The following is a 27,091-nucleotide window of genomic DNA, read 5'->3' as shown; positions in this document are numbered from 1 at the left end:
TTTCACCTTCACAGTGGATATTTCTTCTGAATTTTTGTTCCGTTCAGGAGATTTTTATTTATTTTGACCTTTGACTCAAATCCATATGTGTCTTCTTGCTCTGACTGTGTCGGCTACATATGTCACAGTGTGATATATGGGCACTTGGGGTCAGTTTTTCTTTGACTGACAAGCACGAGGAAAGCGTTGGCCCTGGGGTCATCATCTGGAACGCTGTACTGGGCTAGCCCTGAGGGTCACAGTAAGTCTCTGCAGTCGTAAAAATAACTGCCAGTCCAGTTTCTGCTTCACGCATAGTCTAAGACCCGGCCTTTGGGGCATATCCATAATTGAAAAAATCCATTTCTTCTGAGAGTCAGAAACTAAGGTCTGTGAATTTGTTATTCCTACACGAACAACACAAGTTCCAGGAGCTGAGTAGAAACTATCTTCCTTTTCATTTTCTTCCGTTATCGACCTAGCATCCCCTCCTCCAAAAACAACGGAACTTAATTTTTCATGCTGCTTGGCATTCAGAAATACAAATGTTTTCCTTTTGAAGATCTGTTTTCTCCCCTGTCATCCTGACAGATCAATATTTTTACTTCCAATAGCTGGTTCATTAATAGGTGGGTAAAAACTCAGTTTGTGGAAGCTGTTTCTTGAATTGAACTGCTTTAAGAAATTCAGTAAAATATGCTGTGGACGCCCACAAATGAGTGCACAGATTGTTTTAATGGTAACTTTACCTGATATCATGACAAAGTGAGTGCATCCTCCTGTCCAGTTGTCTACAGTAAGTCCTCCAGGTTGCAATATAGTTTGATTTAAAGCGGTTTTCCCAGAGACATCTAAAAAAGAAGAGAATGCAACCAAAAGCTCATACTCTACTCTGAATTTACTTTCAAACACTTCAAGAGTAACTCTATATCCTATCTTCAAAGTTCAGTAAAGGCCATTTTGTTTTTTGTTTTTTTCCTCATTAAGGAAGTTACCATACTTAGAATTATCTTTTATTGTCAATACAGAGGTTTCACCTGTTTGACTCAGGTTGGTTACAGAAAAGTTAGCCATTAACACAGCATGACCTCAACTGATTGATCATTTTCAATTAGAATGCCACAGTTTTTCCTTCCAACAATGTACTCAGTACCAGTCAAAAGTTGTCGGTTTCTGTGTCTCCTCAAAGCTGGACACAGGAGGCGTCAGAGCCCTTGCTGGCCACTCACTAGGAGGCTCTGCCTGCGGGGGCAGGGCCGAGCTCGGGGCCCAGAGGACTGCCCAACGTACCACCCCCTCCATCGTGCCCCAGGACTCTTTCTTATAGGCACCCCGCCTTCCCCACAACCGAGGGACTCTGACATACAAACTGGCTTTGGTATTGCAACTGGGTAAGGATTTCTGAATACCCTTGACCCAAGATTGGCTCCTGTCCAGAAGACCTAGCAGTTTTTATACCTTTACATATGCAACGCCTAATGCCTGGGTGAGGGGACGGCCTCTGATCCCGCTGAGGAGACAGGTGAGAAAATGGTTAAGCGGGTACACGTGCAGATACATCCCCATATTCCCATCCTTCTGAGCTGCCTTCAGACACCTTCCTCCACTGTGTGCCCGTGATGTTGACTTTACTGATCCAGCGAGTGTTGTTCATAAGCTTTCATGTATAGCAAATCACCTGAAGAGCTGAGAGAAAGTGAAATACAGGGCTCAGGCCTGCAGAAGCAGAAGAAAGCCTGGGCCTCCAGCGTTTTACCACAGTTCCCACCGCTTCTGTTACACACAAGTGCTGAGAACCATTGCTCCTTAACTTGGCTGCTCACTGAAATCACTTGGGGAGTTTCACAAACAATACTGGTGCCTGGATCCCACTGCTAGTCATACTTAATTGGTTTAAGGTGCGACGTGGGCCTGCGGCTATTTAAAATTTCCCCAGGTGATGTAAAGTGCAGGCAAATTTGAGAAACATCATTCTACCCCAGAGTTGAATTCAGGTTTATTTTTTAATTTATTTTTCAATTACAGTTGACAGACAATGTTATATTAGTTTCAGGTGTACCACATACGGTTAAACCTTTATATGCCTTATAAAATGGCCACCCTGATAAGTCTAGTACCCATACAACACCATACATAGTTACTACAATATTATTGACTATATTCCCTGTGCTGAACTTTACAAACCCAGCACTGTCTTTATAACTGGCAATTTGTGCTACTTGATCCCTTTCACCTGTTTCACCCTTCTCCCAAATCCCACTTCCATCTATCTGGCAACCATCAATTTGTTCTCTGTATCTATGAGTTTATTTGTTTTGTTTGGCTGTTTATTTTGTTCTTTATATTCTACATTTAAGTGAAATCACATGGTATTTGTCTGTCTGACTTATTTCACTTAGCATAATACCCTCTAGGTCCATTCATGTTGTAGCAGATGATAAGACTTCATTCTTTTTTATGACTAAGTAATATTCCATTGCATATTCCAGGGGTGCCAAAAAATGTACACAACGTTGGTCAAGCAGTAATTCGCAATAATCAGAAGTGTCTGGATGCTGATAGTAACCACTTTGAGCACCTCTTGTAATTGCAGGAGTTAAATGTGACTTCTGTTCATCTTTTGTTATCACTCCATATTGAGTATAACAATTTTAATATAGTTTTCCTTTCTTAAAATGTGTATACTTTTTTTTTTTTTGGCACCGTCTGTATGTACTTCTTTATCCATTTATCTACTGATGGCAACTTAGGTTGCTTCCATATCTTGGCTATCGTAAACAACGTTGCAATGAACATAGGGATGCATATATCCTTTCAAATTAATATTTTGTATTTCTTCAAATAAACCCCCAGAAGTAGAATAGCTGGGTCAGATGGCAGTAATATTTTTAACTTTTTGAGGAACCTCCATGCTATTTTCCATAGTGGCTGCACCAATATGCAATCCCACCAACAGTGCATGAGGGTTCCTTTTTCTCCACATCTTCACCAGCACTTACTTGTTCATTTATTGATGATAGCCATTCTGACACGAGTGAGGTGATATCTCATTGTGGTTTTGAATTGCATTTCCCTGATGATTAGTGATGTTGAGCATCTTTTCATATGTCTGTTGGCCATCTGTATGTCCTCTTTGGAGAAATATCTATTTAGGTCTTCTGCACATTTGTAACTTAGATTGTTTGGGGGTTTTGGTGTTAAGTTGTTTGAGTCCCTTATATATTTTGGACATAAATCCCTTCTTGGATATATTATTTACAAATGTCTTCTCCATTCATTAGGTTATATTTTCATTTTGTTGATGGTTTTCTTCACAAATACTTCTTTAGTTTGATGTAGTCCCATTTGTTTATTTTTTTTGTTTGTTTCCCTTACCCAAGGAGATATCAGAAAAAAATATCACTAAGAGCAATGTCAGTGAGTTTACTGCCTATTTTTTCTTCTAAGAGTTTCATGGTCTGGGAACTTACATTTAAGTCTTTCATCCATTTTGAGTTTATTCTTGTATGTGGTATAAGAAGGTGGCCTAGTTTCATTTTTTTTTTTTTTTTTGCATGTATCTGTCTAGTTTTCCCAACACCATTTATTGAATAGACTGTCTTTATCCCATTGTATAGTCTTGCCACCTTTTTCATACATGAAATGATTATATAGTTGTAGGTTTGTTTCCCAGCTCTCTATTCCGTTCCATTGATCTATGTGTCTGTTTTGATGTTGGTACCATGCTGTTTTGATTACTATAGACTTATAGGATAGTTTGTTATCATGTAGTGTAATGCCTCCAATTTTGTTCTTCTTTTTCAAGATTGCTTTCAAGATACAAGGTCTTTTATGATTCCATATAAATTTTAGGATTATTTGTTCTAGTTTTGTGAAAAATGCCATTGGTATTTTCACAGAGGTTGCATTGATTCTATAGATTGCTTTGGGTACTATGGACATTTTAATGATGTTAATTCTTCCCATCCATGAGCATGGTATATACTTCCATATCTTCTTCAATTTTTGTCTTCAATGTCTTATAATTTTCTAAGTACAAGTTTTTCACCTCCTTGGTTCCTTTTATTTATTCCTAGCTACTTTTTGATGCAGTTGCAAATAGGATTGTTTTCTTAATTTCTCTTTCTGAGAGTTCATTATTGGTATATAAAAAAATGCAGTTGATTTCTGAATATTAATTTTGTATCCCGCTAATTTACTGAATTCATTTATTAGTTCTAATACTTGCGGTGGAATTTTTAGGGTCTTCTATATACAGTATTATGTCATCTGCAAATAATGACCATCTTATTTCTTCCTTTCCAATTTGGTTGCCTTTTATTTCTTTTTCTTGTCTGATTGGTGTGGCTAAAAATTTAAAAACTATGTTGAATAAAAGTGATAAAAAACAGACATCCTTGTTTTATTCCTAATCTTAAGGAAAAGCTTTTAGCTTTTCCCCATTGAGTATGATGCAAGCTGTGGATTTGCCATACATGGCCTTTATTATGTTGAGATATGTTCCCTCTATCCCCACTTTGCTGAGAGTTTTTATAATCATAAGTGGATGCTGGATTTTGTCAACTGCTTATTCTGCATCTATTAATGTGATCATATTATTTTTATCCTTCATTTGTTTATGGGGTGTGTCATATTAATTGAATTGCAGATATTGAAATAACCTTGAACACCAGGAATAAATTTAACCTGATCTTGATGAATGATCTTCTGGATGCATTGCTGAATTTGGTTTGATAATATTATGCTGAAGATTTTTGCACCTATGTTCATCAGAAATATATTGGCCTATAATTTTTCTTTTTTGTAGTGTTTTTGGTTTTGGTATCAGGATAATGCTGGCCTCATAAAATGAGCTTGGGAGCCTTCCCTCCTCTTCAATTTTTTGAAATACTTTAAGAAGGATAGATGTTAATTCTTCTTTGATTGTTTGATGAAATTCACTTATGAACTCATCTGGTCCAGGACTTGTGTCTGTTGAGAATTTTTGGATTACTGATTCGATTTTGTTAGTAGTTATCAGTCATTTCAGATTTTCTGTTTCTTCCTGATTCAGATTGCAAGATGGTATGTTTCTAGGAATTCATCCATTTCTTCCAGATTATCCAATTTGTTGGCATATAATTGCTTGCAATATTTTCTTATAATCCTTTGTACTTCTGTGGTGTTGGTTGTTACTTCTCCTTTACTTCTGATTTAATTCATTTGGTCCCTCTTTCTTTTTTCCTTGATGAGTCTGGTCAAAGGTTTATCAGCTTGTTTATCTTTCCAAAGAACTACTTTTGCTTCATTGATCTTTTCTATTGTCTAATAGTCTCTGTTTCATTTATTTCTGCTCTGACTGTTATTATTTCCTTCCTTCTATTCACATTGGGCTTTGTTTGTAGTTCTTTTTCTAGTTCCTTTAGGTTTAAGATTAGATTGTTTATTTGATTTTTTTCATGTTTTTTTATATAGGCCTATATTATTAAGAATTTCCCTCTTAGGACTGCTTTCGCAGTGTCCCATAGATTTTTTGGGTTAATTTTTTCATTTGTCTCAAGTTATCATTTGATTTCCTCTTTGATCTCATTGTTGACCCATTCATTGTTTAGTAGCATGTTATTTATCTTTGTGTTTGTGTGTTTTTTCAGCTTTTTCCTTGTAATTGATTTCTAGTTTCATACCGTTGTAATTAGAGAAAATGCTTGACATGATTTCAATCTTCTTATATTTCCTTGTGGCCTAACATGTGGTCTATCCTGAAAAATGTTCCATGTTCACTTGAAAAAAATGTATATCTGTTGCTTTTATGTGAAATGTTCTAAGAATATCAATTAAATCCATCTGGTTTAATGTGTTATTTAAGGCCACTGTTTCCTTGTTCATTTTTCTGTCTGGATGATCCATCCATTTATATCAAAGGATGTTAAATTCTCTTACTATTATTGTATTACTTTCCTGGTGACCCTTTATGTATATCAATATTTGCTTTATACACTTATGTGCTCCTATATTGAGTGAGTAGTGTTTACAAGAATTATATACTCATTGTATTAATCATTTTATCATTATTAAGAGCCCCTTTTTGTCTCATGTTACAGCATTTTAAAGTCTACTTTGTCAGATATAATCATTGACTAAAACATGATAAGAAAAGTAAGACTTGGGGCCAGCCCAGTGGCTCAGGTGGTTGGAGCTCCGTGCTCCTAACTCCAAAGGCTGCCGGTTCGATTCCCACATGGGCCAGTGGGCTCCCGACCACAAGGTTGCCAGTTCAACTCCTCAAGTCCCACAAGGGATGGTGGGCTCTGCCCCCTGCAACTAAGATTGAACACGGCACCTTGAGCTGAGCTGCCGCTGAGCTCCTGGATGGCTCAGTTGGTTGGAGTGCATCCTCTCAACCACAAGATTGCTGGTTCGACCGACTCCCGCAAGGGATGGTGGGCTGCGCCCCCTGCAACTAGCAACGGCAACTGGACCTGGAGCTGAGCTGCGCCCTCCACAACTAAGACTGAAAGGACAACAACTTGACTTTGAAAAAAGTCCTGGAAGTACACACTGTTCCCCAATAAAGTCCTGTTCCACTTCCCCCCAAAAAAAATCTTTAAAAGAAAAGAAAAGTAAGTTTTAAAAGCAATACGACGGGGAAATAAACATTTTGAACCTGAGGCAAGACAGCTGAGTAGCTAAACATTGTGCTTGCCTCCTCCTCTGACCACATTAAAATTACAACTAAATTATAGAATAATCAACCTGGAGAACCATCTGAAGGCTAGCTGAGCATAAACCCTATAACTAAGAATATAAAGAAGAAGCCGTGCTGAGACTTGTAGGAGAGGTGAGACATGAAACAGGCTGGCCCCACACCCAGTGGTGGTGATTCAAAATTTGAAGGGATATCTTGGCTGTGGAGGTCCCCCTAAAGAGCAAGGGGCTCCAGCATCACACCGGGCTCCTCAGCCCAGAGCACTGGTGTTGGGAAGAGGAGCCCCCATAATATCTGGCTGTGAAAAAGAGTGGGGATTCCATCTGTCCTGGTGAGACAGAAGGCTGCTGGAAACCTAGGTATCCCTTTAAAGTGACCACACACAGATTCACTTTTCCTGGGCTCTGGCAAAGGGACGGTGATTCAGAAGGCTCCAGAGACACACAGAAAGACACTCGGTTGTGTGACTTCAGAGTCAGAACTGGAAGGACAGCTGCTATTGTCCCTGTGTTGAGCCCTACCCCCACACATTCAAATCTGAATATGCTTTGGCCTGGTGAAATCCTCGCTCCACCCTGGTGACTCCCTGCAGCCCTGTCCCACCCAACTCTCACACCTCTGGAGACACTTTTGGTGATGGGCAGCCAGCCTCACCCCATGCACCGCAGCTGCTAGCCCACAATCAGCCCCGGTCCAAACTGCAGACTTACTTGGATAACTCTTAGGGATCCGTGGGACCCAGGAGGTTGGCAGCTGGCCTTGATGGGTTCTGAGCCTTTTGCTGAGTGGCCACAGGCTCAGCAATGGCATTAAAATGGAATCTTCATTAACCTGGTGAACACCATTGGCCCCAGCCTGTGACTCCCTGAGACACTGCCTCACCCAACTTGCATGAGGTACTTCAGTGACCAAGGCTTACAGGGAGCTGGCAGGTGGCAGCAGGCCTCATGTGGCCCTAAGCTTTTGGTTGAGCTGCCCCAGGCCTGCTACTGGTGGAGTCTGGCCTCAATTTGCAGCATAACCTCTCCTACATGCCTCCATGGTCAGCATAGGCAGTGACCAACTCAGCAGGATCTCATTGTAACCCTCCCAGGTAGACATGGGTTGGTCACAGACAGCTGCTGACATTGGCCTGCATGGGTGACCCTTCTCAAGAGCCCCAGACCTAACACACCTGGTGGCCGACTTCAGACCACAACAGAGCACCACCTAATTAGCCCCACAAGTGGCACACCCAGCAGTCTCAACAGGCACCAGAGCCCACTGGGGTAAATCCCACTCCATGGAGTCAGCCACTGCACAGCAGCTCATATGCTCTGGGTGTGGCCAATCTTCACAGACAGTCAGTGAGGGTCAACCCCAACACTGATATGCCAATAACTATCAAGTCTCAACTACAACAGGGGAATACACACAACCCACAGGAAAAACACTCCTGGAGCACACAGCACAGGTGAACCAGGACACCGCGCCACTGGGACCCACAGGGCACCTATTACATAAAGTTACATGGCCAACACTGAGAGGTATAACAAATCTACCAACAACATGGAAACAAACACAGAGAAGCAGAAAAAATTAGTAAACAAAGAAACATGTCCCAAATGAAATAACAGGACAAAACTCTAGAAAAAGAACTAAATGAAATATAGGCAAGCATCCTACCAGGAACAGAGTTCAAAACATGGATTATAAGGATGCTTAAGGAATTTAATGAGACCTTAAACAAAGAGATATAAAACATTAAAAAAGGACATAGAAAAATAAATTTAAAAAGTCATGAATGAAAAATACAATAACTGACATGAAGAATGCACTAAAGGAAATCAACAGCAGATTAGATGAAACAGAGGATCAAAGCAGCAATTTGGAAGGCAAGGTAGCAGAAAATACCCAATTGGAACAGCAAAAAGACAAAAATGAGGATAATTTAAGGGACCTATAGGACAATATCAAGCACATCAACATTTGCATCATAGGGGTACCAGAAGGAAAAGAGAGAAAGGGGTTGAAAACCTGTTTGAAGAAATAATGATGGAAAACTTTCCTAACCTGGCAAAGTAAATAGACATACAAGTCCAGGAAGTATAGAAAGTCCCAGACAAGATGAACCCAAAGAGACCCACACCAAGACACATCATAATTAAAATGGCAAAGGTTAAAGACAAAGAGCGAATCCTAAAAGCAGCAAGAGAAAAGCAACTAGTTACTTTCAAAGGATCTCCCATTGAACTGTCAGCTGATTTCTCAACAGATATGTTGCAGGCCATAAGAGATTGGCACGAAACAGACAAAGTGATGAAAAGCAAGGATCTACAACCAAGACTACTCTACCCAGCAAAGCTATCATTTAAAATTGAGGGACAGATACAGAGCTTCCCACACAAGAAAAAGCTAAAAAAGTTCATCACCACCAATCCAGTGTTGCAAGAAATATTAAGGGACTTCTTCAAGAAGAAGGGTGGGGGGAGAACATAAATATAAATAATAAAATGACAATAACTCTGTATCTATCAATAATCACTTTAAATGTAAATGGTTAAATGATTCAAGCAAAAGACATGGGCCACGGTGTGAGAGAGTACAAACTGCTGCTGCCGGAGTCATGGCAGGACAGGCATTTAGAAAGTTTCTCCCTCCCCTCTTTAACCGAGTATTAGTTGAAAGGAGTGCTGTGGAAACTGTAACCAAGGGAGGCATTATGCTTCCAGAAGAATCTCAAGGAAAAGTACTGCAAGCAACAGTAGTAGCTGTTGGATCCGGCTCTAAAGGAAAGGGTGGAGATTCAACCAGTTAGCGGGAAGGTTGGAGATCAAGTTCTTCTTCCAGAATGTGGAGGCACCAAAGTCGTTATAGATGACAAGGATTATTTCTTATTTAGAGATGGTGACATTCTTGGAAAGTATGTGACTGAAATAAATCACTACTGACACGGCATCACGTGAAGCTGCCCATTGCACTGAAGTTCTGAAACCTCATCATGTAAATAATGTCCATGTCTCTTTTGTAATAAACTACTGATACAAACATTTCTAAATAAAAATATACAAATTAAAAAAAAAGACATAGGGTGGCTGAATGGGTAAGAAAACAAGACCAATACATATGCTGTCTACAAGAGCCTCTCTTCAGATAAAAAAAAAACACACACAGATTGAAAGTAAAGGGATAGAAAAAGATGTTTCATGAAAATGGAAACAACCAAAAATAAATAAATAAATAGCTGGCTTACCACTACTTATGCCAGACGAGACAAAATAGACTTTTAAAAAAGGCTCTAACAAGAGACAATAAAGAACCCAGTAATCCCACTTCTGGGTTTGTATCTGAAGAAGCCCAAAACCCTACTTCGAAAGGACATATGCATCCATATGTTCATTGCAGCACTGTTTACAATAGTCAAGATGTGGAGTCAACCTGGACATCCATGAATGGATGATTGGATAAAGAAGAGGTGGTTACATGTATACAATGGAATATTACTCAGGCATAAAACAGAACGAAATCTCACCATCTGCAACAACATGGATGAAACTATTATGCTGGGTGGAGTAAGTCAGACAGAGAAAGACAAATATATGCTTTCACTTATATGTGGAATCTAAAGAACAAAATATATGAACAAACAAAACAGAAACAAACTCATGGATACAGAGGACATTTTGATGTTTGTCAGATGGGAGGGGGTTTGGGGTATGGGTGAAAGAGGGGAAGGCATTAAAAAGTACAAATTGGTAGTTACAAAATAGCCATGGGGATGTTAAATACAGCACAGGGAATATAGTCAGTAATATAATAACTATGTATGGTGTTAGATTAGTACTAGATTGAGCGGGGTGATCATTGCGTAAGTTTTATAAATGTGTAATCACTATGTTGTACACCTGAAACTAATATAAGATTGTATGTCAACTGTAATTGAAAAATAAAAATTATTTAAAAAATAATAAAATATACACTATTAAAACTGCTAGAAAATTCTATGTCTTGATTATATGCTTGTGACTCACATATTCAAAGCAAGATTAGCATGTGAAGAAAATGTTAATCCACTGTTATTCATTTTGTTAATGCACTGTGAAAGTCAAACTTACAAATTCTAGATGCCTTGGGAGGCTGAACAGCAGCTTAAAGTCAATTTCTATATGAAGAAATCAAATCATCTCAGGATGATATTAGATTTAGGATTTCGTGTTTGTGATTATTAAAATGGAGCCACCCAATTCAATTAATTTAAAAAGTGACACACTGTAAGTGAATCACTCCTGATGTATCCAGCCACCACTCTTCAACAATATTAACGAAGAAATCCTTGTAACTCTGGCCATTTCCAGAGTGAGGTCACTCTCCCCTCAAGTTACCACAAGATAAATTTTTCTGGGAATGTCCAGGGAAAGAAGCAGCGCTCAGGGAGAACAAATTAAGATGTTAATAATAGCCATACCAGTACTTAATAGTTGTATAGTTCTCAGTATGTGCCTGACAGATAGCAGGGAATCAACCAAGTGGTCTCACTGGTTCACTCTGACAGTCCCAGGACCACGTCTCCCAGAGGAGACAGGAACAAGGCAGCACTGGGGCTGTCGTGCGGGAGACCCTGCTCGCTGCACCATTTGTCAGGCGGGGCGGCCTACAGGGTCTCTGCTCCCACTCCCCACACAAGAACACAGGATATGGTGAGGCCAAAAAGGAACACCCATGGAGCCATAGGTAGGGGAGTCATACCACTATGGTCTCACTGGAGGCTGGGTTCACTGGACGTGCGACCTGCTGTCCGTCTTTCCGTCAACCGACCAACCGACGACTCTCCTCCACTCTCCTCGACTCTGTTCCTCTCCTCTCTTCCGCTCTCCTCGGTTCTCCTCTTCCGCTTTCCTCGGCTCTGCTCAGCTCCTCGGCTCTGCTCGGCTCCTCGGCAATCCTCGGCAGTCCTTGGCTCTCCTCCGTAGCCGCAGCAGTTATACTAGCAGCCAATCGGCTAACCGGCCACAGCCGACGGCCAATCACCACCCGAGCCAGCACCTTTCCACGTGAGGCCGAGAGCCTGTAAACTACTCTCCGGGGCTCTGTCCCCACAGGGGCTGAGGAGAGTCAGAACACCACCAAAGTCTCTGAGTTGGGCTCTGAGTCTCCATCCTGAGGGCCGTGGCCAGGTTGTAGAGCCAAGCTAAGCAAAGGGCCAGCCCTCAGAGTTGCCCTTCTTCCTGGGGCTCCACCTTCACTTTTACTTTCCTTTTCACAACCTTTTTCAGGCTGTTGACCCCAAGAAGGAATATACTTGACAAGAAGGACTCTGTCATGCAGGGTGTCATGCGGTGTCTCTGGTCCCACTCCCCACACAAGAACGCAGGACATGGTGAGGCCAAAAAGGAACACCCACGGAGCCATAGATAGGGGAGTCGTACCACTATATTCTCTCTGGTGGCTGGGTTGGAGACACAGGAAGCAGGAGCCACATGATCTGCAGCCCGACATCCACTTCTCTGCCAACCAACCTCACCTGCTAACTGCAATCCGCCTCTGCAATCCGCAATACACACTCCGCTCTTGCTAGCTCAGCCACCATCTTCTTGCTAGCCCCCATTTTGCTGCTAGCATAGCCACGGCAGTTATATTAGTGGCCAATGGCTCAGTGGTTACAGCTGACGGCCAACTAGCCACAGCTGATGGCCATCTATTCACAGTTGATGGCCATTTACTACCTGAGCCAGCACCTTTTAGCATGAGGCCGAGAGCCTGGAAACTGCACTCCTGGCTCTGTCCCCACAGACTCCTTATGGTTAATTGGGTCCTAAGTTCATAATCAGAGTCTAGCAGCCATTGTTTATAGAGACCTCTCACACTCAGTGCATGTGGGGACAGAGCCAGGAGTGCAGTTTCCAGTCTCTCGGCTTCACGTGGAAAGGTGCTGGCTCGGGTAGTAGATGGCTATCACTGTGATTGGATGGCCATCAGCATGGCTAGTTGGCCGTCAGCTGTAACCAGTGAGCCATGGCCACTAATATAACTGCTGTGGCCACACTAGCAGAAAAATGGGGGCTAGCAAAAAGATGGTGGCTGAGCTAGCAAGCGCAGATTGCACTAGCAAGTGAGGTTGGTTGTCAGAGACAAGTGGATGGCAAGTTGCAGATAGTGTGGCTCCTGCTTCCTGTGTCTCCAACCCAGCTGCCAGCAAGAATATAGTCGTATGTTTCCCCTACCTATGGCTCCGTGGGTGTTCCTTTTTGGCCTCACCATATCCTGCGTTCTTATGTGGGGAGCGGGACTAGAGACCCCACCTGACACCCCACATGACAGAGGAGGGTCCTGCCTTAGTTTCCCTGCTGTTTTCAGTCTCTGATGGGGAGGAGCCTGTGGGAAGCACAGACTCAGAGCAAATGGGCAACAGATCTGAGAGCACAGCACTGAGGACATCAGTCAATGATCCTCCCTCTCGCTGAGGGCCTGGGACGTGCACTCTCGTGACTGCCACAGTGACTAGTGGAGGGGAGATGACAGACGAGAAAAAGGGAAGAATCGCTAGAGCAACACTTTAAGGAGACGAGAAGGGACATGGTCTAGGGCACCAGCAGGGGGACTGGCTCTGGCCGGCAGCAGGGACAGTGAACCTGTGACAAAGGTCTACAAGTGGACGGTGGTGGAAATCTGTAAAGGTGCCTTCTAACGAGCTCAGCGTTCTCAGTGAGGTAGGAAACAAGGCCATCAGCAGTAATGAGAATGGGAAGGGGGCTGGATGGTGAGCAGAGAGGTGTGTAAGGGCAGCCAGGATGGGAGCAGACCGAGTGAACGTGCAAGGACAGGGTGATGGCTGGGAGCCGTGTGGGCTCCCCTGTGGTTTGGGTCATGACGCTGAGGTGACAGTGGTCAGCGTGGCTGTGAGTTGTTCTCCAGCCTCCTGCAGCTGCACGGGGGCAGGTGCAGGGTGGACAGAGGTCAAATTTACCAGCTGTGTTGTCTTTCCATGCAAGGGTGACAAAGCAAGTGAGAGGCAAGGGAGGGATTGTGTGGGGACAGAGCCCCAGAGAGCAGTTTCCAGGCTCTCGGCCTCACGTGGAAAGGTGCTGGCTCGGGTAGTAAATGGCCATCAACTGTGATTGGATGGCCATCAGCTGTGGTTAGTTGGCTGTCAGCTGTAACAAGTAACCCATTGGCCACTAATATAACTGCCGTGGCTACACTGGCAGAAAATGGGGGCTAGCAAGAAGATGGTGGCTGAGCCAGTAAGCGGTGCTGTGAGGGTTGCGGATCCTGTGGCTCCTGCTTCCTGTGTCTCCAACCCAGCCGCCAGCGAGAACATAATGGTATGACTCCCCTACCTATGGCTCCGTGGGTGTTCCTTTTTTGCCTCACCATGTCCTGCGTTCTTATGTGGGGAGCAGGAGCACAGACCCCACAGGCCGCCCCGCATGACAGATTGAAATTATTTATCATGGAATTTAAAATGAGGGAGGAGGGAGGAGAGGACATCGAGGGATGAGGGACAGTAAAAAAATAGTAGGATCAATAAACTGGGACCCCAGTGGGCTTAAGGATTGTTGGAATTGATGTGCTACGGGGTGGACTCCAGGCCTGGGAAACAGACACATTTGTGATGAATGGTTTGCTGGTGTTACATTATAACATATGATAAAATCATCGTATCAGTGTTTCCAGGGCTTAGGCCACCCTGCAAGGGGATGAGCAGGACAGATGGTAGCAGAGAGTGGGGAGCGTGGAATGGAGACTGTGGAAGGGCTGGGCTGTCGGCAGTGACAAGGTTGGCAGTGACAAGGGGATGACAAGGGCGTGGGGCCCAGGGAGAGCAGAGCAGAAGGTCACGGAGGAGAGGAGCTCAGGGAAGTGAGAAGCCAGGGATGGGAGCATCCCCTCTGCTGGGTGGGGTCCTACTGCTTTAGACAGCACCCACTGATTACCTCACAGGGTGTGGGCTCCAAGTCCCACATGCTCTCACTGGGCTAAGATCAAGGTGTTGGCAGGTCTCTGTTCCTTACTGGGGGCGCTGGGAGAATCCACTGCCAAGCTCACAAAGTTTGTGTCTGAATTGTTTCTTGCAGACGTAGGACTGAGGCCCCCATTTCCTTGCAGGCTGCCAGCTGGAGCCACCCTGAGCTCCCAGAGGACCTGTTTGGTCCTGGAACAAGGCCCCTACAGCACCAGTCCTTCCCCCACTTGGAACCTCTCTGACCTCGGCTGCGTCTCTGCTGCCATCGAGAAACTTCTCTGCTTTTAAGGAATTGTGTGATGTGACTGGGCCCATCCACATAATCCAGGGTCATCTCTCTATTTTAAGGTCCTTACCCTTAATTACATCACCCAAGTCCCTTTGGCCACTGAAGCAATTCACAGTTTCCAAGGATGAAGCCTGGACATCTCTGGGGACCACTCTTCAGCCTCCCACCTCTGCTTATGCTGAAATCAACGAGGACCAAGGAGATAACTCTGCTGGGGAGGGTGACGTGGGCCAGGAGCTAAAAGAGTCAACAATGGGGGAGTGACCTGGGGTTCACAGGGAATAGCTACAGTGAGGGGAGTGGGGGCCGTAATCTGAGTACAGAAGGTTCACGTAAGAAAACGTTTAGGGAAGAGAGGAACATGGGGTGCGAGGTCCCTATGGAAGGAGAGGTGCACCACCGTGGGGAGGACTTTATGGGGAGCCGTGTCCTCAGGGAGGCCCAGGCTTCTGTCAGAGCTGCGAGGTGAAGGAACCTCCTGACAGAGGACTCTGGGGATTTGGCTGATGCTGGGCTGAGAGCTCGGGGGCTCAGTGGGAAGGTCTCAGGGGTGGGGAGGGGGTGTGAGAGAAGGAATAGGGGTCTGCAGAGCTGTGGAGATGAGTGTGCAGGAAGTTTGGGGGAGCAGGTGTGACTGAGACAAACAGGGAAAGGACATAATGAGACAAGTCCTGGTGGCGTCAGGCAGATGGTGGGGGTGAGTGTGTGAGATGCAGGAGGGCAGGAGCAGGGGTTGGGCTCTCACGGGCTCTGTCGGTGCAGATGAGACGGTTTGCGGTGGTTGCGTCTTAGTTCCAGTGTGTGGAGCCTTTCTTGACCCCCCCAATTGTGGGGCAGAGTGCCTGGAGGAGAGAAGGGGTCTCAGAGGGTTTGCATGAGTTTGCTCTTGACCTTGAAGGAGGGGATTGGGCTCACACCAGGTCTTGACACCTGCAGTTGCAGGTGTAACTTGTAGGGCACCAGATGTGGCCAGGAGTGACTCCTGGCACAGGGGCCCCTCTTCTGCACTGTGGAGGGGGACACAAGCCCCAGGGGAGCTGTGCTTTTAGCCCCAATAGTCCCAGTGTGCATACCATGTTTGCCTGAAAATAACACCTAGCCGGACCATCAGCTCTAGTGCGTCTTCTGGAGCAAAAATTAATATAAGACCTGGTCTTATTTTAGTATAAGACCCAGTCTAATATAATATAATAAATATACTATAATATAATATAATACAATATAATACCGGGTCTTATATTAATTTTTGCTCCCAAAGACGTATTAGAGCTGATGGTCTGCTAGGTCTTATTTTCGGGGAAACACGGTATCACACTGTGGAAGATTATGTAGACACTGAGATGTTGTTCCCAAATAAGAGACAATTTTATTTCAAAAACAGTTTCAAAATACTGAGAAATAGGGAGCAGAAGAAAATATCCCTCCTTTCCAGCTTCCTGTGATGTTGCCGTCCAGGGGATGCAGTGAGGAGCTGCCAGGAGACGCACACCTGACCCGGTGCCAGCGCCCTGAGCGCTCGCTCCTGTTTCCCAATGAGACGTCTGGAGGATAACACGGGGAATTATATTGCTTTGACATTTTATAATCTCAGGGAATTAGTTATTTTCTTCCGTGTAATAATAATACAGATTGAAGAAAAGGTTATTTTGTAAGAGATGAGTACTGAGATATTTAGGGGTGAGGGTCATCCTGTTAGCAAGTGACTTTCAAGTATTTCAGCAAAAATGATGGAAATGTATTACATAAAGGAAATATGGCAAAATATTAAAGTGAGTAAATCCAGGGTGGCCACTGAATTATTCTTTCAAATTTTAGGTATCTTTGAAATTTTTCACAATCATTTGGAGAAAAATTGAAAAATAATAATGCATAACAACATGGGAAATGTTCACAACATAAGGTTGAATGAAAATTAGGCTTTAAGAGTGCTCTGTGTGTGAAAGTGTCACTACGGTGACAGCATCTGTGTGTTGTGTAGCAGCGCGTGTGGCAGTGAGTGCGCACTCACTCATTCACTCAACACATGTTTTAAAATCAACAACCGGCACTTTCAGGACGATGGAAATATAGCTATAAACAGTCAATTCCCTGTCTTTGTCCTCTTAAAGCTTACATTCTCAAAGAGGGACAGAGAGTAAACAATTAAACAAATACATTTAAAATGTATGTTAGTGAACAGGGCGTGAACAAAAGCAAAGCAGGGTCGGGTTAGAGGGAGCCTACAAGTGCCAGGGGCAGGGGGTGCAGGCCGGCCTCTCAGTGAGGACGTTTGAGGAGAAAGTCAGGGAGGGAGGTGCCCTGTGGGAGACCCACTTTCAGGCCAGTCCAGCAGTGCGGGCTCTGAGGTGTGAACACCCTGGGCGCCCTGGGCTGGAAGAACCACACAGGGGAGGGAGGGCTGGGCCCAGCCCACGACCAACCTGTGGCTGTGTGAACTGGACTTTCACTGGAAAGTATCATGCAAATGAGAGGGATTTTTAATTTAACATATTTCAAAAGATCATTCTAGACCTTCCAAGGAGTTTATGGGGGGAAATTTTCCTCCCTCCCCAGACCCCAGGCACCCAGGTTCCCTGCCAGAGATGAGCATGTTACCAATTTCTCATGTAACCTTCTTGAGAAAAATGTATACAAATGTTGTTATTGTTGCTACATCAAGGAGTACTGAGAGAGAGAGAGAGAGAGAGAGAGAGAGAGAGAGAGAGAGAGAGAGAGAGAGAGGACAAGAAGGGGGAGAAGAAGGGGAAGGGAAGGGGAAGGAGAAAATGTTTCTTTTCAGTTGTCATCAAGCAGCTGGAGAGAGGGGTGGCAGTGGGGAGACGGAAAGTGACGTGAGCGCCCTCTCCCTCAGTGTCCCCTCCCCGACCCTGACACCTGTGGAGCCCGGGCCTGCTGGGAGCTTCTGCATCCACCCATTGGTGCTCAGCACTCAGGGCAGCGTCTCTAACCACTGACAGCCCAGACCCTCCCCCGGAGCTCAGTCAGGAGCTCAGTCAGCATCGGGGAGCAGTGGAGTGGCGCCCCTGTGGCCACAGGGCTGAGGACAGAACCCAGCCCCCCTTCTCCTGCTCAGCTACATAGGAGCTCCCCAGGGTCTGCCTCCCCTCCCAGAACAGAACAGAACAGGGCTTTGAACACAGAGGGCCGCCGTCCTTCCCCTGTCCTGTATCAGGCTCGGGGTGCAAAGTGTTTCCCAAAATCCACACTGACGACTGTGTCCTCCCCACTGAGTCACCGTGGACTCTGCCTGAGGGAAGAGTGAGGCCTCTGGGCCATGACAGCTGGTACCCAGGTCCAGGATGGACCCCACAAAGACACTAGGTGCCCTTAGCCTCCTGGGATGGGACATTGAACACCCAAGTCCCTGTCACTTATTCCTGCTGCTGCCTGTAGGGCCCTCCACCTGAGAATCCGTCCAGCGAGTCTCAGAACATGGGGTGGGGGTGGGGAGGAGCCCCTGGAGTGTTGGTCTGGGAAGCAGAGGACGCTCATGGGGAAGTGAGGAAAGGGCAGAAATAAGGACATCAGACAGGTAAGTGGGTACAAGGGGAGAGAGGAAGGAGCCAGGGAGAAGAGCAGCCCGGGGAAGGCTGGCCTAGCGCACACTTGTTTATACTTGCTGAGGGCTCTCCAGGTCATAGACAGGAAAAGGCTGTGCCCTAGACCCAAATTCCTGGGGTTTCCAGGGTCCCACTCTGTGCTAGGACCTTGCTGCCATGCCTGAGCCCTGCCCCGAGGAGCAGGTTGTCATGGCCCTCAATTGTCCCTTTCTCCCCTATGACAGGATGAGCCACTGGGCCAGGCTGCGGGGCCTCTAAGGACCAGGTGCTGAATCGGTGTGGGCTGCACACCACTGTGGGCAGCAAGGACCTCCGTGGGGGGACCCAGACTGCCCATTTCCCAGTAGCGGTCCCACCCTCTCCGCAGCTCAGTGCCTGGGGACCCTGGGATCCTATCTCTGTCCTCGGTGGTGACCCAAGCATCGGGATCCTCAGACTGGACCTTCCAGGCCCCACTCTCTGCTACCCCCAATCCCTGAACGTAGGAGCTCTGCAGCCTCAGCCCTAAGTCTCATTTCTACCCCAATGACGGACCCAGGTCTTTGGGGGTGCTATAGACCAAATGATTGTGTCCCCTCAAAATTCATGTTGAGACTAACCCCAAGGTGATGGTATTTGGAGGTGGGACCTTTGGGAGGTGCTTGGGTCATGGGGGTGGAGTCCCCGTGGATGGGATTAGTGCCCTTGTAAAACACACCAGTGAGCTCCTATGCCTCTTCTACTACGTGAGGACACAGAAGATGGCGTCTGTGAACCAGAAGGAGGGCCCTCACTAGACACTGCTGGAACCTTGATCTTAAGACTTCTCAGCTTCCAGAACTGTGAGAAAGAAACTCCTGTTGCTTATAAGCCAGTCTATGGTGATATTATAGCAGCCTGAGTGAGCAGGGTGTTCACCAGCCCGGGCAGGGTTCCCCGGAGCCCCATGTGCTGGAGCTGAGCCACGGCTGCGACCGGCCACCAGTTACCCATGACCCCACAACACAGACCCCCAGCCCAAAAGACATCAGTGGCAGGGGGCGGCCAGGCACTACCGTCTGCCGTGCTCTGTGGTGAGACCAGAGTTTGGGGAGGCACCGAGCATCATGCAGGATGAAGGGCTCAGGGGATGGAGACCAGTTGGTAGGTACCAAACCACACATCATGGACTCTTATGGACTGAGTCGTGTCCCCCAAAATTCATATGTTGAAGTACTAACCCCCAATGTGACTGTATTTGGGACAAAGCCTTTAAGGAGATCACTAAGGTTACATGAGGTCATAGGATGGGCTCTAATCTGATAGGACAGGTTATAAGAGAAAGAGACATCAAAGACACATACTCACCCTTCTCTCCACAGAGAGAGAGAGAGAGACAGAGAGAGAAGGCCATGTGAAGACACAATAAGAAGACAGCCGTCTACAAGCCAAGAAAGCCCTCAACCAGAAACCAAATTTCCTGGTACTTTGATCTTGGACTTCTGGCCTCCAGAGCTGTGAGAAAATACACGTCTGTGGTTCAAGCCACCCAGTCTCTGGTATTTGGTTATGGCAGCCCAAGCAGACCAACCTCCAAAACCAAACATCAACATACCCTCCCTTGCGGTCTCAGACTCAGCTTGAAGGAAACTGGTCACAGCAATTATTCACTCATTCACACAGATTTAGTGAGTGCCGCTGTGCCAGGCTTCGTGTTTGGCCTGGTAAACATTTAATCAAAACAGAAAACACCTGCTCTCCTGATGTTTACAATCTGACAGGAAAGTCAAACAATCATGAGAACACAATAGTAGTAAATTATACGGCATGTGTTCCTGTTACTGTTGCTGGGTAACAAACAATCTCACAATAAAACAACCTTCTTATTCTCTCTTTCTGTGGGCTGACTGGGCTCAGCAGACAGCTCTTCTGCTCTGTGACATGGGCTGGGGATGCAGTCACCTGGAGACCCGACTCATCCAGAACATTCAAGGGGGCTCCCTGAAGGGGCAGCCAGTGGTGCCAGCTGTCAGCTGGGAGCTCACTGGGGCCATGAACTGGTGGCCTGGGTCACCCTCCACCTACTTTTCTGCTTGGCTTGGCTGCTCCCGGCTGGGCACCTGGATTCCAGGAGGGAGTGTTCCAAGTGGACAAGTCAGAAGCCACAAGGCATCTTATGTCAGAACGCATGTTCTAGTCATCAGAGCTAGTCATAGATCCAAGGGGAGGGGAATTAGGCCCCAACCCAGATGGGGGATGGCGAGGCCACATTGCAAAACAGCATGTGGGGTAGGAGACATTGTTGAGGCCATCTTTGGGAAAAGAAGCTTTCACACGATGTTAGAAAGTGATAGGAGATGTAGAGAAACAAATAATTCACAGCAGACCATCAGGGAGAGGTGGCACTTCTAAAGGGTGGTCAGGGTGGGCCTCGTCAAATGCTTGAGCAGACTTGAAGGAGTGGAGAAACTGAGCTGTGCAGATGTTTGAAGGAAAGTCACTCCTGGACCACCCTCTGCACATGCCCAGGGCTCTGCACCAGGCAGGTGGGCACTAAAACTGCAGTGGGCATGGAGGTGGGCACACTACGGGCAGACTTACAGCTGCGAGTTATGTGGCCATGGCCTCTCCTTTCTGCTCCAGATTTTGGAAGTCCTGGACCTGGGGGAGGGAGAAGGCACTGCTGTGTGGAGGGAGACCAGGAGAGGGGAAGGAAGCAGAGACGGAAGCCCACGCTATCTCTCTGCTGTGGCTCCCCTGTATCTAGCGTCCCCCAAGGTGGTGGTGACTGATGAGTAGGACTGAGGGCATCACACTGTGAGGCCCAGCTTTTATCACTTTACCTGTAAACATGCTGACCGGCCTGCAAGAAAGAAAGTTGCTGACCTCAGGACTCAGGAGAAACTACAGGGGGCGGGGGACAAGACACATCCATGATGGACAGCTATGGGGGTCCTCCCCAGAGAGGAGCTGAGACACACCTGCCTGGTGGAGCACCTGGGCCTGAAGGTCGCGCTCAGCGTGACATGAGGTGAGGTGTCATCAGAGCACAGGGGTGAGGGTGAGGGTGGATCTCATCCAGACCCTGCCATGCGCTCTGTCCCTGTGTCTGAGTCCCCTCCCTTTCCTCCTAAATGGAGGTGCCGGAATGTCCTCAATCACTCTCTGATCCTTACACCTCACCCTCATTCAGAAGTCCTTCGGGCTCTAACTCCTTCATTCCTGCCGCACCTTCTCCCACAGCCCCAGGCTCCAGCCTGTCTCTCTCTCTTCTGCCCTCCAGTGGTAGGAAGGGCTCACTCCCCACTCAGCAGCCGGCTCTAAGGGAGAGGCTAGATTATGGCAGAGGTTGGAGGAACAGGGGCTCCTGGGCCAGGGCTTGGGGAGGGAGAATGGGCACAGAAGAGAAGCTGAAGGTGGGGAGGTGATGGAGAAAGAGGTTTCCACACCATCATTTTCCTCTCATTTTCCTCTCATAGTGCAAGGGAGCCGTTCATCCCTCAGGCCCAGGGACGTGCAAAGAGCAGCAGGAACAGAAATATTCCACATCAAAGAAAAACATAAGTGATTCCTCCCTCTCCTTTTGCCTCTTGCCTATTCAGGTCAAATTTCTGAGTGAAACTTGTTACTGAAACTTGAAATTTTTCTTTTAGGAAAATTTCCAAGTATTAGGGAATAAAATTATTAATGTCTAAGCCCTGCAGACTGAAAAGACTTGAAGAAATAAAGGCAGGTGTGGAGACTGCTGTTGTGTGCTGGGCACTGGGGCCGCACCAAACAAGCTCCCACGTGGTGCTGAGCGAGGCACCTGCTCGCCTCTCTGAACGTAGGCAGCTCTGGAATCTGTGTCCTCTTTAGAAAAGTGAAACGAGCACCAGGGCCCAGATCTTGGTCTCTAAGTATCATTCTCCAATAAAAGGAACCAGGCTCCTTAGAAAAATAGCTGATTCTAGGGCTGAGACAGAAAAAAAATACAAGATGAGCCAGGAACATCTTGTAATGCCAGAAAGAAGGGCCCCTCCCCAAAGGGGACACAGGAACGGACAAAGCTGGAGCAATATCGGCACACAAAAAATGACAATTAGATAATAACCCCAAACAGCATGTGTCCATACTGAATTACATAAATGACTGAAATTTTTTAAACAGGAAGAAGGGACAAATCTTCCTCACAGACAATTTCCACGTAATGTATCATGAGACTCCCCTTCCAGAAGGTAGGGTTTGACTCCCTCCCTTGAATGTGGGCTAGACTTGGTGACTTGCTTCCAAAAACAGAATATGAAAAGGAAAAATCACTACTTACTGTAGTTACTACAGCTGACCCTTGAACAACATGGGTTTGAACTGCATGCGGATTTTTAAATAAATATGTACATTGTTGTAAACATACTGGCCAGCGAGTGTTGGGTACGAAAGCTGCACCGAACAAGGAATTCTCTTTCTTATGATTTTCTTAATAACGTTTTCTTCTCTCTAGCTTACTTTATTGTAAAAGTATAGTATATAATACATATATAAACTGTTAATCGATTATTTGTTATTGGTAAGATGTCTGGTCTACAGTAGCCTACTATGACTTAAGTTTTGGGGGAGCCAAGTTATACACAGATTTTCGACTGTGCAGAGGATTGGTGCCCCTAACCCCGCATTGTTCAAAGGTCAATGTACTTTTACAGTGGAGAGACTTGGCAGACATAACCTACATCAAGTGATAAAGGTCATGTTGATATTATGCACCCCCTGATACGATGTGCTAAGAAGGGGACTTCACCTCTATGATATTCTTTCCCAAAACTCTTAACCCCAATTGAATCATGACAAAACATCAAACAAATCCAAAATAGATGATATTCTACAAATTATCTGTTCAGTACTCTTCAAAATTTTCAAGGTCATGAAAACAGGTAAAGACTGAAAAATTCAACAGATCAGAGGAGACTAAGAAGATATGACAGCTTAGTCCATTAAGGTACCCTGGATTTGATCCTGGAACAGAAAAAGAACATTAGTTGAAAAACTGGTGAAATCCAAATAAAGTCTATAGTTTAGCTAATAGTATTGTACCAATGCTAACTGCTTAGTTTCTTAGTCTTAACATGATTTTGTTCAATGTTAACATTAAGAGAAGCTCAGTGAAGGGTATATGGGAACTCTGTATTCTAGCTTTACAACTTTTCCACACATCTAATATTGTTCAACAAGTAATTTTAAAAAGTGAAATGATATAGACAACCCAAATAGACCTATATTTGTAAAAGAAATTGAATCAATAATTAGTAACATTCCAAAACAGAAAGCACCAGGCCCGGATGAATTTTACAAACATTTAGAGAAGAAATTATACCAATTCTCTACAATCTCTTCCAGAAGATAGGAAACAGTTCCTAATTCATTCTATGAGGCCAGCATACCAAATAATACCTAATACCAAAACAAGACAAAGACATTACAAGAAAATTACAGACCAATGTTTCTCATGAACATAGATGCAAAAATCCTCAACAAAATATTAGCAAATCAAATCCACAATGTGTAAAATACACTATCCACCATAACCAAGTAGGATTTATTCCAGGTATGCAAGGCTAATTCAACATTTGAAAATCAATATAATCTGTCACATCAACAGGCTAAAAGGAAAAATCACATATTCATATCAAGAGACGCAGAAAAAGTATTTGTTAAAATCCAACATCGACTCATGATTAAAAACTCTTAGCAAATTAGGAATACAGGAATTTCTCAACTTGATAAAAAACATACACCAAAACAATAACAACAATAAAACCCACAGCTAACATCACAGTCAAAAGTGAGAAACTAGAAGCTTTCCTGCCAAGATCAGTAATAAGACTCTCACCGCTTCTCTTCAACACAAGTCCTAGCTAACGCGGTGAGGACTGACACTACCTGACTTCGAGACTTACCATAAAGCTACAGTGACCAAGACAGTGTGGTATTGGTGAAAGAATAGACAAATAGATCAGAAGAGAATAGAGAACCCAGAAATAGACTCACATAGTCAACTGATTTTTTGGCAAGGAAGCAAAGGCCACACAGTGGAGAAATGGCAGTATTTTCAACAAATGGTGCTGAACAACTGGACATCCACATGTAAAAAAAAAAAAAAAAAAAGGAAATAAAAGGCATACAGATTGTGAAGGAAGAAATAAAACTGCCTTTGTTGGCAGATGACATGATCATCTATGTAGAAAATCCAAAGAATCAACAACAACAAAAAACCTCCTGGAACTAACAACTAACAAGCCAACCATATTATAGCAAGATTGCAGGATACAAGGTTAATATACAAAAGTCAATCATTTTCCTATATACCAGCAATAAACAAATGGAAGTTGAAATTAAAAAAAAAAAAAGCCATTTATATTACCACCCCTCCCAAAAAATAAATACTTAGGTATAAATCTAACAAAAATATGTACAAGATCTATTAGGGAGACTATAAAACTCTAATGAAAGAAATTAAACAACTAAACAAAGAGATAGTCCATGTTCACGGATAGGAAGCTTCTATATTGTAAAGATATCAGTTCTTCCCAACTTGATCTATAGATTCAACACAATCCCAATGAAAATCCCAGCAAGTTGTTTTGTGGATATTCACAAACTGATTTAAGGTTTATATGGGGAGGCAAGAGTCAGAATAGCGGGCACACTGAGAACAGTGTCAGAGGACTGACACTACCTGACTTCGAGACTTACTATAAAGCTACAACAACCAAAACAGTGTGGTATTGGTGAAAGAATTGACAAATAGGTTAGAAGAGAATAGAGAACCCAGAAATAGAACCACATAGTCAACTGATTTCTGACAAGGAAGCAAAGGCCATATAGTGAAGAAATGATAGTATTTTCAACAAATGGTGCTGAACAACTGAACATCCACACGTTAAAAAAAAAAAAAGTGAAATGAGAACGCTTTCTTGAAAGGTTACGATGAAGGTCAACTGTGACAAGAAAAAGTGCCCAGCAGGTCTCTGACACTGATTAAGCCTTCACATTAATGTAACGTGTGGACTTCAATATTCCTGAGGAACCATCTGCACAAGTTTCACAGAAGGGTACGAAGGATTCATGTACACCAGCCCTGCCAATCTGCTGGGCAGGATGCAATATTGAATGTACTATCAGCACACACTGACCTCAGGGAGCTCTGCAGCCCCCTGACCTTGTGGTTATTTCCCATAATCCCCTGCTTGTCCCTGGCCAAAGACAGGCCTCTCCTGCAGAGGTGAGGGCAGAACTCTCATTTAAGACTCTATCAGAGACTCAGGAATAACATAAAATTAGGTAAGCCAGTTTACATATATTTATCTTTATTCCTTCGTTTCCATGACTCTGAGACTCACAGCTCATCCAATGGATTTGAACTGACCCACATACCAGCCCTTTCTTTAGCTCTCACAGAGGAGCAAAGCCAAAATCCACTCTTTTAACTATGGTTTAGGACTATTTGCTGTAAATTATTGGAGGTTATTCCATTTTAGAGCTCAACATCCTAAAATGCTCAGCTGGCTGAAATGTCTAGTTTTCAGGAAGGATACTTTATTAGGTACAGCGTCATTTAGATTGTCTTACAGGTTTCATTTGTTATTTAATAGACGCCAATCTTGCTTTTAATTTATAAATGTGGTTAGTTTCAATGTTAACTTCTTTGTGGGTTGTTTAACCTTATGTTGGATAGTTCCCCATAACTAACAACAGTAGTTTGGGCCTCTTTGTTCTAATAATTGACTTTGTCACGCATACATTGCAATTCAAATATGAATCATGCATAACCAACCCTATCACTAAGTCATGAAAGCTTCTCCCCCAAATTTTACAGAGGTTCATGGTTTTTTCCACCAAAAGTGGGAACATGTCAGCTAATGGAGATTATGAGGTCCTTGGTCTCATCTAAAGGAGCTTCAGCCCAAAGTTGGAGCCACTGACCTCATTCCGGACCCCTACACCATGGCCAACACCATCTCCCTTCCGAATTCAGCATGATGTCCTAAAGATAGCAAGCTGGTTTGCAGCTGTCCACTCTCCAGCAATCTTGTTTTGCTGAGGACCTACCTTTTCCCAGATGACCAGAACCAGGACCATCCATTCCTTCTGAGCCATCTCTGCCCACAGGGGTGTGGTGTGCCCTCTGGTCACAAGATGACACTGCAGCACACTGCAGGAAGCCACACACACACACACACACACACACACACACACACACACACACACACACACACACTACGGACAAAGCCTAGTGCAGATCTGGAGGGAGGGCTCACTGGCTCAACACAGCTTGAAAGCTGTACCGGTGGCATACCTTCTGGAGCCAAGGGTACAAAAGATTCAATGGTGCTGAGACCTGCCAAAGGTGGCAAAGCCCTACAAGCCATGCACAAGGTCATTCTAGGCCAACAAGAGGCAAGGAAATAAAGGGGAAATCAATACTTGGGCCAGGTCAGTGGGTTGGAACTTTCAAGTCAAGTAGACTGAGTGTGAATCCTCCAGCTGTGGTGGCGCAGAGCAGGCCGCACAGACACTTGCCAGATGAGTGAGTGCTGAATACCCTCTAAGCCAGTTCCCTCATCAGCAAGACCAGTGATGTAACTCTCACCTTGCAGAATGGAGTAAGAAAAGACAGTGCTAAGAAACCGGTAAGACGTGGTGGG

The 27,091-nt window shown here is 44.9% G+C and overlaps 2 pseudogenes across 1 annotated transcript; one reads left to right on the top strand and one right to left on the bottom strand.

Moving 5' to 3' along the window:
• On the bottom strand, positions 1-27,091 carry LOC141566995 (nibrin pseudogene; annotated as a pseudogene). The gene is made up of 2 exons (XR_016020523.1): positions 27,037-27,091; positions 1-830 (listed from the first exon to the last, which is right to left on the bottom strand). The product of XR_016020523.1 is annotated as a nibrin pseudogene (transcript).
• LOC141571856 (10 kDa heat shock protein, mitochondrial pseudogene) lies at positions 6,322-10,301 on the top strand (annotated as a pseudogene).

Source organism: Rhinolophus sinicus, chromosome 2 (assembly GCF_057876585.1).
Source record: "Rhinolophus sinicus isolate RSI-liver-muscle chromosome 2, RSI-T2T, whole genome shotgun sequence".
Taxonomy (NCBI): Eukaryota; Metazoa; Chordata; class Mammalia; order Chiroptera; family Rhinolophidae; genus Rhinolophus; species Rhinolophus sinicus.
This window is presented reverse-complemented; position numbering and strand designations above follow the sequence as displayed.